Consider the following 14,955-nt stretch of genomic DNA (forward strand, 5'->3'; position numbering starts at 1 on the left):
GGGGCCTCTTTTTAGTAGTCAGAATTTGTTAATTAGTTCCACAATTGGCGTTTGATTGTGCCCAGTCCCTGCTTCTGGTAAAGTCCTTTCCTTTCCCCTCTGGAAAGTGGCCTGTGGGGGAGGGGCGCTGGCCGCTGCAGCTTTGGGAGCTCATGGTTCTGGGGGGGCTCGCAGCTGGTCCAGCTGGTCCAGACTGGGGTATGCTGTGTGTCTGGTCACTGATGTGGCCCCAGGAGCTATTCTGTTGTGTTTCTTGTTATTTAGTAGTTGTTCTGGGGGACGAACTGAAACGCACACGTTGTTAAGCCGCCATCTTGACCCGGAAGTCCCTGCATTATTTGTGGACGTCTTTTCATATGCTTTTTAGCCATTTGTAAGTTCTCTTTGGAGAGATGTCTAGTCAAGTCTTTTGGCCATTTTTTAAATGCAATTTTATTGAAATATATTCACATATCATGTAATTACCCAAAGTATACATTCAACTCAAAGTATCATCATATAGTAATGCATTCATCACCTCATACAATTATAGAACATTTTGTTGCTCCCCCCAAAAAATAAATAAAAAGAACATCCTATACCTCTTATCACCCCCTTTTATTTATGATTTTTTTGGTCTTTTTTTACTCATCTGCCCATACATTGGATAAAGAGAGTGCCATTTCCAAGGTTTTTTACAATCACATTTTTACACTGTAAAAGCCATATAGTTATACACTCATCAAGAATCAAGGCTACTGGATTGCTGTACGACAGTTTCGGGTATTTCCTTTTAGCTATTTATCAAAGTCACTAGAAACTAAAAAGGAATATCTATATAATGGATAAGAATGACTTCCAGAATGACCTCTTGACTATTTGAAATCTCTTAGCCACTGACACTTTATTTTGTTTTTTTCTTTCCCCCCTTTTAATTAAGAAAGCTTTCTCAGTTTCATGATGCCAGAGCCAGTCTCATCCTTGGGAGTCATGTCCCACATTACCAAGGAGAATTATACCCCTAGGAGTCATGTCCCACATAGAGGGTAGGAGAGTGAGTCTACTTGCAAAAGTTGGCTTAGAGAGAGAGAGAGACCACAGCTGAGCAACAAAAGAGGTTCTCTAGGGGTGACTCTTAGGCATAATTACAAGTAGGCTTAGCTTTTCCTCTGCAAGAATAAGTTTCATAAGGGCAAACCCCAAGATTGAGGGCTTGACTTAGAAAATTGATAGTTGCTAATGCTTTCGAGAATATCAGGAATTTCCCAGGTTGATAAGTTTGTTTTTTCCATATTTCCTCCCAGTCCCTCAAGGGGACTTTGCAAATTGATTTTTATTTTCTCCCTAAGTTACACTGGGATGTATCGGAGTATCACATTAACCTGTATAAAAAAAAACAAGATTTTATTCCCTATGCAAGGTTTGATGTAATTAAGTTGTTTGAATAAACTGACCATACAGGTTAAATTAGTTAGAGTGCTACATAAAATCTAAATTTTGTATCAAATAAACATCTTTTCCTTTGGTTTTACACAGAAGTTGAAGTTTTAAAATACATTCAATGTCATCCTTTAGCCTGTATTCTGATTTACCTTAGTCTTAATCAGATCAGCTTCATTCTTGTCTCTAATTGAAGTCTGGTCTCTTTTTCACCTTCTTTAACAGTTGCTGTATCGGATAATGCTGACTTTCATAGCTGCAGAACTCTAGCTCTGAGACTCAGGTTTCCCACAGAGATCCAAAGTTCCACGGAATGATCAAGTTATATGCAAAGAGCTCAGCATTTTTAAATTTAGAAATAAGTTAAAACTCTGGAATAGATGTGACTGCTTTACAATAAGCTTTATTGAACATTCTGTACTTCTTTATAGTTGATTGCCCAATCTCTGTCTGTTTTCTATTGTCTGATAACCTGTGTTCTTGAATTCAGTTCTCAGAGTTTGCACATTATAATTAGTCCATATTAGTAAATATTTGTCTTTTCATTTGTGGCTTATTTCACTCAACATAGTGTTCTCAAAGTTCATTACCTACTTGCATACCTCGCAACTTTTGCCCATTTATGATTTTTTTATTGTCAAATTGTGAGATTTCTTTCTATATTCTAGATAGTAAACTCTTATTGAACATGTGGTTTCTAAATAATTTTTCCCATTGAGTATGTTGACTTTTCACTTTCATTATGAAGTCCTTTGATGCACAAAAGTTTTTAATTTTAAGGAGATACCATTTATCTTTGTTTCTATTGTTGCTTGTACTTTAGTTGTAAAATCTAAGAACTGTTGCCTAACACAAGATCCTGAAGACACTTCTGTACATTTTTTTCTAGGAATTTTATAGTCCTGGATCTTATATTTAGATCTTTCATCCATTTTGAGTTATTTTTTGTCTTTGATGTGAAATAGGAGTCCTTCATTCTCAAGCACATGGATACCCAGTCCTCACAACATTTGTTGGAAAGGGTCTTTCCCAATTGAGTGGACTTTGGCTCCTTGTCAAAAAACATTTGGCCCTAAATGTGAAGGATGATTTCCAAGCTCTCAGTTTGATTCCATTGCTCTGTTTGTCTGTCTTTGAGCCAGTACCCTGCTGTTTTGATTACTGTGGCTTTGTAATAAGCTTTAAGATCAGGAAGTATGAGTCCTCCAATATCCTTCTTCTTTTTCAAGATGGCCCCTTACCCTTCGATATAAATTTGATGATTAACTTTTCCATTTCTGCAAAGAAGATTATTGGAATTTTGATTGAGATTGCATTGAATCAAGTAAATTGCTTTGGTTAGGATTGACATCTTAGAGATATTTGGTGTTATAATGCATGAACATGGACTGTCCTTCCACTTATTTAGGTCTTCTTTGATTAATAAGGTCTTAATAAGGTTAGTTTGCAGATTTATTTCCTTCCCTCATCTAAGATTTTTGAATCTACTTGTATTAGCTTTGAAGATCCCCTTTTGGATTTGGTTTGTCAGTCCTTTCCCTTGAAACCAAGTCCCTAATCTCAGGGAGGATTGCACTTCTACTTAGGGTTTTATTTGAGAGCTAGGCAGATAAGAAATTTGTCAGACCTTATTTTCTGCTTCTTCCCAGAAAATGGCACTCTTGAGTCTTCTCATTCCCTTAGGCCCACTTGTCTCTGATTTCGGGTGCAGTGTCTAGTGGCCAGTCATTGAAGCTCAGCTTGGCTGGCTTAGTTGGCTTCACATCTCTAACCATACACACTTGCTGTCTCTGGGCCTTCATGGGAGAAGGAAAGCGGTATCAGGACCCAAACAAATCTCTTCTACTAGTTGGATGTCAGATTGGCACCACTCTACATTTCCCCCTCCTCTCCAGGGAAAGGCCCCTCAGTCTTTGCTAGAAAAAAAACAAACAGATGTCCACAGCAGTGTGTCACAGGGGTGGGGAGTAGGCACCATACCTCGACTAAGTGGAATCTGTGCGCAGGAAAAACATGTCTATTATCTTACAACTTCACCACAGGTACTCCCAGCTACAGAGCAAAACTCCCAAGGTAGTTATGGGGGTAGGTGGAATTGTTACTGAGTACATTTACCTGTTCTTTCTGTCCCCGTTTCTCTGTTTTTTTCTCTGAGGGCCTCTGTATGTAGGCTAAAAGGCCCTCTAGGTCCTGGTTATTTTTCTCTTGCATCTCTCGTTGTAAGGAGCTAGGGTGAAATCAGCCTCTCCTATTCCACCATCTTGCCAGAAGTCTGGAGTTAATGAATTTAGGCTACATTTTTTTTTCAATCTATTTTATTTATGTTTTCTCTAATCTTTGGTATTTCCTTCTTTCTACTCACTTTGGGTTAAGTTTGCTTTTCTTTTTCTAGTTCTTCCAGCTTTTAGGTTAGATTTCTGATTTAAGGTCTTTCATTTTTATTAATGTAAACATTTAGAGCTAGAGCTATAAATTTTCCTCTCAGCATTCCATTTGTTGCATTCCATAAGTTTAGATACGTTGTATTTTCATTTGCCTCAAGATATTTTCAAATTACACTGGTGATTTCCTCTTTAAACCATCAGTTGTTTTGAGAGCAGTCTGTGTCTTTTGATTGGGGAGTTTAATTCACTAACATTTAGTATTATTATCAAAGGCAGTAGTTACTTCAGGCATTTTGTCCTTTGATTTTTGTGGTTGAGTTGAACAATCTCTTTATAAATTCTGGATACTAGACCTTTATCTGATAGGTTGTTTCCAAATATTGTCTCCCATTGTGTAGGCTGTCTTTTTACTTTCTTGATGAAGTTCTTTGATATGCAAAAGTGTTATATTTGAGTAGTTCCCATTTATTTATTTATTTCTTCAGTTATCTTGCTTTGGATGTAAGGTCTATAAAACTGCCTCCAAGTATAAGATTTATAAGATATTTCCCTATATTTTCTTCGAACTGTTTTATGGTCTTAGACCTAATGTTTAGGTCTTTGATCCATTTTGAGTTAACTTTTGTATAGGGTGTGAGATATGGGTCCTCTTTCATTCTTTTGCATATGGATATCCAGTTCTCTTGGCATCATTTATTGAAGAGACTGTTCTGTCCCAGGTGAGTTGGCTTGACTACCTTATCAAAGATCAATTGTCCATAGATGAGAGGGTCTATATCTGAGCACTCTATTTGATTCCATTGGTCAATATATCTATCTTTATGCCAGTACCATGCTGTTTTGACCACTGTAGCTTCATAATATGCCTTAAAGTCAGGCAGCATGAGACCTCTGACTTCATTTTTTTTTCCTCAGGATACTTTTAGCTATTCAGGGCACCCTGCCCCTCCAGATAAATTTGCTTATTGGTTTTTCAGTTTCTGAAAAGTAAATAGTTGGGATTTTAATTGGTATTGCATGGAACCTGTAAATTAGTTTAGGTAGAATTGACATCTTAACTATATTTAGTCTTCCAATCCATGAACACGGTATGCCCTTCCATCTATTTAGGTCTTCTGTGATTTCTTTTAACAATTTCTTGTAGTTTTCTTTGTATAGGTCTTTTGTCTCTTTAGTTAAATTTATTCCTAGGTATTTTATTCTTTTGGTTACAACTGTAAATGTAATTTATTTCTGGATTTCCCCCTCAGATTGTTCATTACTGGTGTATAGAAACACTACAGATTTTTGAGTGTTGATCTTGTAACCTGCCACTTTGCTCTACTCGTTTATTAGCTCTAGTAGTTTTGGTGTGGATTTTTCAGGGCTTTTGACATATAGTATATCATCTGCAAACAGTGAGAGTTTTACTTCTTCCTTTCCAATTTTGATGCCTTGTATTTCTTTTTCTTGTCTAATTGCTCTGGTTAGAACTTCCAACACAGTGTTGAATAATAGTGGTGATAGTGGACATCCTTGTCTTGTTCCTGATCTTAGGGGGAAAGTTTTCAGTTTTTCCCCATTGAGGATGATATTAGCTGTGGGTTTTTCATATATTCCCTTTATCATTTTAAGAAAGTTCCCTTGTATTCCTATCCTTTGAAGTGTTTTCAACAGGAAAGGATGTTGAATCTTGTCAAATGCCTTCTCTGCATCAATCGACATGATCATGTGGTTTTTCTGCTTTGATTTGCTGATATGGTGTATTATATTAATTGATTTTCTTATGTTGAACCATCCTTGCATACCTGAGATGAATCCTACTTGGTCATGATGTATAATTGTTTTAATGTGTTGCTGGATTCGATTTGCTAGAATTTTGTTGAGAATTTTTGCGTCTATATTCATTAGAGAGATTGGTGTGTAGTTTTCTTTTTTTGTAATATCTTTGTCTGGCTTTGGTATGAGGGTGATGTTGGCTTCGTAGAATGAATTAGGTAGCTTTCCCTCCTCTTCAGTTTTTTTGAAGAGTTTGAGCAGGATTGGTACTAATTCTTTCTGGAATGTTTGGTCGAATTCACATGTGAAGCCATCTGGTCCTAGACTTTTCGTTTTGGGGAGCTTCTTAGTGATTGATTCAATTTCTTTACTTGTGATTGGTTTGTTGAGGTCGTCTGTTTCTTCTCCAGTCAAAGTTGGTTGTTCATGCCTTTCTAGGAAGTTGTCCATTTCATCTGCATTGTTGTATTTATTAGCATAAAGTTGTTCATAGTATCCTGTCATTACTTCCTTTACTTCTGTGGGGTCAGTGGTTATGTCTCCTCTTTCATTTCTGATCTTATTTATTTGCATCTTCTCTCTTCTTCTTTTTGTCAACTTCTTTTTGTCAATCTTGCTAAGGGTCCATCAATCTTATTGATTTTCTTATAGAACCAGCTTCTGATTTTATTGATTTTCTCAATTGTTTTCATGTTCTCAATTTCATTTATTTCTGCTCGAATCTTTGTTATTTCTTTCCTTTTGCTTGCTTTGGGGTTAGTTTGCTGTTCTTTCTCTAGTTCTTCCAAGTGGACTGTTAATTCCTCGATTTTTGCCCTTCTTTTTTGATATAGGCATTTAGGGCAATAAATGTTGCTCTTAGCACTGCCTTTGCTGCGTCCCATAGGTTTTGATATGTTCTGTTTTCATTTTCATTTGCCTCGAGATGTTTACCTATATCTCTTGTAATTTCTTCCTTGACTCACTGGTTGTTTAAGAGTGTGTTGTTGAGCCTCCATATATTTGTGAATTTTCTGGCACTCTGCCTATTATTGATTTCCATCTTCATTCCTTTATGATCTGAGAAAGTGTTTTGTATGATTTCAGTCTTTTTAAATTCATTGAGAGTTGCTTTGTGACCCAGCATATGGTCTATCTTTGAGAATGATCCATGAGCACTTGAGAAAAAGGTGTATCCTGCTGTTCTGGAGTGTAATGTTTTATAAATGTCCGTTAAATCTACTCTGTTCATTGTATTCTTCAAATTCGCTGTTTCTTTATTATCCTCTGTCTAGATATTCTGTCCATTGATGAGAGTGGGGTATTGAAGTTTGCAACTATTATCGTAGATGTGTCTATTCCTCTTTTCAGTGTTTATCACATGTATTTTGGAGCATTCTGGTTCGGTGCATAGATATTTATGATTGTTATGTCTTTGTGCTGAATTGTTCCTTTTATTAGTACATAGTATACTTCTTTGTTTCTTTTTTCTTTAAAACTTTTTTATTAATTAAAAAAATTAACAAACAAAACATTTAGATATCATTCCATTCTAATGATTCTTAATATCATCACATAGTTGCATATTCATCATTTCTTAGTACATTTGCATTGATTTAGAAAAAGAAATAAAAAGTCAACAGAAAAAGAAATAAAATGATAATAGAGAGAAAAAAACTATACATACCATACCTCTTACCCCTCGCTTTCATTTACCACTATTTCAAGCTGAATTTATTTTAACATTTGTTTCCCCTATTATTTGTTTTTATTCCATATGTTCTACTCTTCTGTTGATATAGTAACTAAAAGAAGCATCAGATATAAGGTTTCCACATTCACAGAGTCTCATTGTGAAAGCTATATCATTGTTCAATCATCATCAAGAAACATGGCTACTGAAACACAGCACTACATTTTCAGGCAATTCCCTCCAGCCTCTCCACTACATCTTGAACAACAAGGTGATATCTACTTAACGCGTAAGAATAACCTCCAGGATAACCTCTCGAGTCTGTTTGGAATCTCTCAGCCATTGACACTTTGTCTCATTTTACTCTTCCCCCTTTTCGTCGTGAAGTTTCTCTCAATCCTTTGATGTTAATTCTCAGCTCATTCTAGGGTTTTTCTCAGTCCCTTGATGCTGTGTCTCAGCTCATTCCAGGATCTCTGTCCCTCATTGCCAGGAAGGTCCACACCCCTGGGAGTCATGTCCCCTGCAGAGGGGGAGGGTGGTGAGACTGCTCGTTGTGTTGGCTGGAGAGAGGGACCACATCTGAGCAACAAAAGTGGCTCTTTTGGGGGTGACTTTTAGGCCTAAATTTTAAGTAGACTTGACCTATCCTTTATAGGGTTAAGTTTCATGTGAACAAACCCCAAGACTGGGGGCTCAGCCTATAGCTTTGGTTGTCCACACTGCTTGTGAGAATATCAAGAATTCAACTTGGGGAGGTTGAATTTCTCCCCACTCTCAGCATTCCCCGAAGGGGGCTTACAAATACTTTTCCAGTCACTGATCAAATCATTCTGTGATTCATTGGGGGATCACTCTGGACAAACCAACAAAATCTCATGTTTACCTGAGATTCCAAGTACTTATGACATTCAATCAAACTGTCTACATGAGTTATATTAGGAAATGCTCTAGTCAGAATCTAAATTTTGTAACAAATAAACATTTTTTGCTTTAGTCTCACACCTAAGGTGGCATTTTGAAGTATTAATTACCATCTATTTTCAGCACCCTGCTATAATGACATTCCTTGTTCTTCCTCATGCCAAAGCATTTTTAAAATTTGTACATTGTACATTTCACTATTATTATTTCCTAGATTATACCATCTCAATCTTTAACATCTATCTTTCTTTCTGATTTCCTTTATGTCCCCAGCCCTCCTCCCTCTATCATTCTCACATGCAGCTTCATTCAGTGTTTTAACATAATTACATTACAGTTAGGTAGTATTGTGCTGTCCATTTCTGAGTTTTTATATCCTGTCCTGTTGTACAGTCTGTATCCCTTCAGCTCCAATTACCCACTGTCTTACCTTATTTCTATCTCCTGATGGTCTCTGTTACCAACGATATATTCCAAGTTTATTCATTAATGTCAGTTCATATCAGTGAGATCATACAGTATTTGTCCTTTAGTTTTTGGTTAGTCTCACTCAGCATAATGTTCTCAAGGTCCATCCATATTGTTACATACTTTGTAAGTTTATTCTGTCTTAGAGCTGCATAATATTCCATCGTATGTATATACCACAGTTTGTTTAGCCACTTGTCTGTTGATGGACATTTTGCCTGTTTCCATCTCCTTGCAATTGTAAATAATGCTGCTATAAACATTGGTGTGCAGATGTCTGTTTGTGTCTTTGCCCTTAAGTCCTCTGAGTAGATACCTAGCAATGGTATTACTGGGTCATATGGCAATTCTATATGCAGCTTTTTGAGGAACCGCCAAGCTGCCTTCCACAGTGGTTGCACATTTGACATTCTCACCAACAGTGGATAAGTGTGTCTCTTTCTCCACATCCTCTCCAGCACTTGTCATTTTCTGTTTTGTTGATAATGGCCATTCTGGTGGGTGTGAGATGATATCTCATTGTGGTTTTGATTTGCATTTCTCTAATGGCCAGGGACGTTGAGCATCTCTTCATGTGCCTTTTGGCCATTTGTATTTCCTCTTCTGGTAGGTGTCTGTTCAAGTCTTTTTCCCATTTTGTAATTGGATTGGCTGTCTTTTTGTTGTTGAGTTGAACAATCTCTTTATAATCTTTGTCTGTTTTAACTCTTTTACATTTGAAGTCTAATTTGTTGGATATTAGTATAGCTACTCCTGCTCTTTTCTGATTGTTATTTGCATGAAGTATCTTTTCCCAACCTTTCATTTTCAACTTATGTTTATCTTTGGGTCTACGATGTGTTTCCTGTGGACAGCATATAGATGGGTCCTGTTTTTTAATCCATTCTGCAGTCTGTGTCTTTTTTTTTTTTTAATAATACAAATATATTTTATTTGAAATAAAAATGCTTACACAGCTCAACAGGTCACTTGGAAACACTCTTGCTTGACTGTATTACTGAGCAAAAACAAAGCTGAAGCACAATCACCCTTCTTTTTGACATATATTTGGAGATAGGTAGGAAGACACTACTTGGTTTTTAAAAAACTGACCTTCCTTTAAGGCCTGGTCATAAAAAGTGTAAACAATGTAAATGAATCCATCATTAACAGCTGTCATATCATATCTATGTCACCTGTGTACTCTGAGATTAAACACACATACCTGCCAATATACCTGGGAAGGGTTGCTATATCACAGTTAGGTATGAATTCTTGGCAGGCACAACTAAAGAAGAGTAATTAGGAAAAAGTTTTACATCCTATTTGAATAAATCACTAGTATTCCCTTAAATAACAGGTTACAATAGAAAGATACCGACTGAAAGTTACCCTTCTCACTTTGGTTCATTTTTACTCTTTATTTGTGATTTACATATTTGTTTAATTCAATTGCTTATAGTACAATGCTGCCACAAAAGCATTAAAGCACAAGATACTTATTATTCCTTCAACATCTGTGTTTTCAAGTTTTATATTTACTCTACTACATCCACAGTATGTCAGCAGTTTTTGAATGTTGAAAAAAAAAAACAAAACAAAATGGGTAAAACTCTTCTAAAAATGCAGATTTATATAACTATAATGGTACTAAATGGGAAGGAGATAATTAACAAAGGAAGGGGAAAAAAGCAAACACGTTCATGTGCAGGGAATGTGGTTCAAGTCTTTGGATTTAAAAACAACTTCCCAGAGAAGCTGGCTATAATGGAATTTTCAGAAAACTTCCTTTGCCCCCCCCCTCAAAGAACCTGAAAGCCCTAATCCAAAATTTTTGAAAACTACAGTTATGAGATGCCCTAAATGATGATCAAAGCAGTTGGAAGGAGAAGGATGAATGTGTCTTCCATTTAGCTATAATGTAGGATAACCTCTTTGGCTGTTGGTGGATCAGTAAAAACCAATGAAGTACCAGAAGGATCTGAAGGAAAGTACTGAACATATTACCTGTCTATATTGGTAACAGGACTTCCTGGCTAGGAAAATTTTCTAAATGGTAAAATGACTCCTGGATAGAGCTCTCTCTCCAACATTAAATGTAGCCAAAAAAAAAAAAAAGTACAAACAGAAATAGTGGAACAGAAACTTACAAGGCAAAGAACACAAAAAAGTCAAGACAATGCTAGAGGTTCAACAGTATTCCATGAGGCTAGAAAACCGGTTAACTTTAAAAGCCCTAGCAAAATATCACTCTTGTTTATAAACCACCTATTTATCATATGACCACACGTTGAAAAAATCCTTTCCCCCTGACGTGGTGAAGAATCCCACATTCAGCCTTTTAAGCATTCTGCATTTCTTTGCCAATCTTGTAGCTGAGTATCTTGTTCCAGTCGATTTTGGTGCGGGTAACTGGAAGCTGCCGGCGCAATGCCTTGAATGTGGTATCTGACATTGTTTGATAGTTTTCACTAATTGCTGTCTGATACTCATTTTCTGCATGCTCTATGATTTTAATAAACTCCTTGGCAGTTTGGACTTCATTCGAAACCGATATTGAATCCTGTACATCTTTATGACTAACCAACTGAACATTGCCATCTTCATAATAGTGAACCTGAATCTTAAGCACTCCAACCACCTGGGCTGTAGGTGGTGTGATGGTGAACTTCCACTCTGACCTCCAACGACCATTCCAGAAGTTTTTAGGCTGAAACTGGTGGCTTTCAATACCTGCAATAACAGTCTGATGCCCATCTATAATTTTAGCGTAAACAGTACAGAAGCCGTTGGAATAATGGTCTTTCACATAGGCCTTTAACGCACTGTCGCAGGATTCTCTCCAAGACTTCAGACCTCCATCCAGTTCCTCTGGTTGGGGGTCACTTGCTTCTTTCCGTAAGTGATCAAACTTAAAGGAAATTTTGCTTCTTGGATCTAAAAATCTGCTATTACCCAGGTCACCATGTTCTGTAATTAAGACCTGATCGTCATAGCCTTCTATCTTCACAGGTGTGAACTGATCCATGTTATATTGGGCAAAGGCATGTGCTGCCCCTTCCCTGAGAAGATTGTCATTATTAAGTAGTAGCCGGACATCCTTAAACACTTCATTAAATTCTCCAGGGGGTGCATGAGTGATGAATTTAGCAGCTATGCGTACCTTCTCCTCGTCCGACACCCGATCCTCGAAGTCGGCCATCTTGGGCTCCTCTGGCCCAACCCGTCCACCCGCGCGAGGCAGGCCGGGAAAAAAACCGAGCGATGGAATTACCGCGGGGGCCCAGCGAAGGACCCGCCCGGAAACGCCGACGGAGGGAGCGCCATGTTAGTTACGGGCGGAGGTGGTGGTTCCGAGCGCCAGTAGCACAGGAAGTCGTTTTTAAGTGAAATATTTTTCTGAGTTACATCCATTTTCTCATTCATTTCTTCGACGCTGGGGACGTGTTTGAACTGCTCTTGGGTTACGAGCTTTAAAGTCCATCCGACTAAATAGCAGTTATACTCCTGTAAAATTTCCCGGCACCAATGATCTCCGTTGCAGCCGAGTCCAAAGCGCTAAACGCTGCTCGGATCCTGGAATGATCGATGGCTTTTCCAACCCCAGGAATGGGGTGAAAGATCACCCTCACCTCTTATGTAGGCAAAAACACCACTCCGGGGTCACATCTCTGTCCAGTGATGTGGACAGAACAGGTGTCGCTATCCGTCCCTTCCCCAACCCCCGAAGGAATTTGTAGCTTCAGTCTTAGGACATTCCTCCACCTTTCAAATCCGTCTCCGTTCTCTAGGACTCGACCTTCAAATAGGCCAGCTTCAGGTCCTCCACTATCCCAGGATTCCCGGCTCCTGGTTTCCTCCCCTTCTCCCCCGCCCCCCCAGCTCCCGGCGCCTGCGGAAACGGCAAGATGGCGGACGGTGACGGCTTGGGCCAAGTCGCTACTGCTGCGGCATCTCCTTCTGCATCTGCTCCGGGCCTGAGCTCGTCGCTGGGCTGGAAGGAGCGGCTGCGGGCCGGGCTGGCGGGAACTGGGGCCTCGCTGTGGTTCGTGGTGGGGTTGGGGCTTCTTTACGCTCTGAGGGTCCCGCTGAGGCTGTGTGAGAACTTGGCAGCGGGTGAGAGGCCCAGACCTCCCCAGGGATGGGCAGGGATTCAGAATAGGTGCCGGGGCGAGGGCCAAAGGGCAGAGATTCTCTGTAGTCACTGGAGGGCTTTGAAGAATGAGTGGATAATGCGTGGCTAGTGCATTCTTTTTCTCTTGAGCCGCAACCCCTCGCTGTGAAACCTAAGCTGAGCTCCTGGCTCCTCCCTAGAGCTCTTCCAGTCTGTGTCTTTTGATTGAGGAGTTTAATCCATTAACATTTAGTGTTATTACTGTATGGGTAGTACTTTATTCTACCATTTCATATGTCATATTTAGTTTTCCTTCTTTTTACTTTTCCTCATATTCTTCCTTTCTACACTCTTCTCCACACCACTCTCTTTTGTCTTTTTGTATCTGTCTCCCTTTAGTGCTCCCTTTAGTATTTCTTACAGGGCTGGACTCTTGGTCACAAATTCTCTGTGAGTTTTTGCCTGAAAATGTTTTAATTTCACCCTCATTTTTGAAGGACAATTTTGCTGGATATGGAATTCTTGGTTCACAATTTTTCTCTTTTAGTAATTTAAATATATCATCCCACTGTCTTCTTGCTTCCATGGTTCTGCTGAGAAATCTATGCATAGTCTTATTGGGTTTCCCTTGTGTGTGATGGATTGCTTTTCTCTTCCTTCTTTCAAGATTCTCTCTTTCTCTTTGACCTCTGACATTCTGATTAGTAAGTGTCTTGTATTACTTCTATTTGGATCTATTTTCTTTGGGGTACACTGCACTTCTTGGATCTTTAATTTTAAGTCTTTCTTAAGAATTGGGAAATTTTCAGTGATAATTTCCTCCATTAGTTTTTCTCCTCCTCTTCCCTTCTCTTCTCCTTCTGGGACACCAATAACACGTATATTTGTGCGCTTCATATTGTCTTTCAGTTCCCTGAGTCCCTGCTCATGTTTTTCCATTTTTTTCCCTATAGTTTCTGTTTCTTGTCAGATTTCAGATGTTCCATCCTCCAGTTCACTAATCCTATCTTCTGCCTCTTGAAATCTACCATTGTAGGTTTCCATTGTTTTTTTCATCTCTTCTGCTGTGCCTTTCATTCCCATCAATTCTGTGATTTGTTTTTTCAGACTTTCCATTTCTTCTTTTTGTTCATTCCTTGCCTTCTTTATATCCTCCCTCAATTCATTGATTTGGTTTTTGATGTGGTTTTCCATGTGTGTTTGTGTATTCTGAATTGTTTCAGCTCCTGTATGTCATTTGAATTGTTGGTTTGTTCCTTTGACTGGGCCATATCTTCAGTTTTCCTAGTGTGATTTTTTTTTTTTTTGCTGGCGTCTAGGCATTTAGTTACCTTGATTAGTTTATTCTGGAGATTGCTTTCCCTTCTTTTACCTAGTGTTTTCTTGCTGGATGAATTTGTTGTCTATCTGTTCTTTGACATTCAGTTCAGCTTTTTCTGGACCCCTAGCTTAGGTTTTGTTTAATAGAGGAGAAGTTTTCAGTTCTTGTTTTCTTGTTTCTTGCCCTGCTTGTATGGTGCCTTTTTTACCCCCACCCTTAGGAGGGTCTACTTAGGTATCATAGACCCCAGTTGGATTTTCCCAGACTAAACTGACCACCTGTCAGGAGGAAAGAGTCACCTTAATCAGTTTTCCCTGAGGGTGAGGCCCAGCAGGTTGAAAGACTCTCCTGTGAGGTCTCTGGACTTTGTTTTGCGTATCCTGCCCAGTATGCGGTGCTTGTCTGCCTGCAGGTCCCACCAGCATAAGATGATGGGGTACCTTTAACGTTGGCAGACTCTCCCTGCTGGGAACGTGGTGGAGACAGAGGAGAAGTTGTAGGCTGGTTTTAATGGATTCAAATTACCTAGCCCTAGTGTCTGAATTCCTTGATGGAGGTATTTCACCTGAGTTGGGCTTCACCCCTCCCCTGGGGAAGTCACAGGCTCCAGACAAGCCCTCAGACGAGCTTGTTTATGCCTATGTCTGAGGCAGTTGCAGCCTGAGAAGTCCTGCTCCTGAATCCAGAGACAGTCACGCCTTTGTAGAAACACAGCCGCAAAAACCTCTGTTTCTTTTCTTTTTTTTCTTTTTCCATCAGCCCAATGAGTGACTTCCACTTTGACCAGGTTCACCTGAGCTGGGGGCCTATTTTTAGTAGTCAGAATTTGTTAATTAATGCCACAATTGGCGTTTGGTTGGGCTCAGCCCCTGCTGCAGGTTAATTCCCTTTCCTCTTCCCTCTGGGAAGCAGCCTG

General features: G+C 39.0%; 1 protein-coding gene and 1 pseudogene across 1 annotated transcript in view; one reads left to right on the forward strand and one right to left on the reverse strand.

Annotated features, from left to right (window-relative positions):
• MYO9A (myosin IXA) overlaps positions 1–14,955 on the forward strand; it is a 401,408-nt gene that overhangs the window by 14,883 nt on the left and 371,570 nt on the right. The window lies entirely within an intron of this gene.
• On the reverse strand, positions 9,548–11,877 carry LOC143652344 (F-actin-capping protein subunit alpha-1 pseudogene; annotated as a pseudogene).

Source organism: Tamandua tetradactyla, chromosome 12, assembly GCF_023851605.1.
Source record: "Tamandua tetradactyla isolate mTamTet1 chromosome 12, mTamTet1.pri, whole genome shotgun sequence".
NCBI classification, from domain to species: domain Eukaryota; kingdom Metazoa; phylum Chordata; class Mammalia; order Pilosa; family Myrmecophagidae; genus Tamandua; species Tamandua tetradactyla.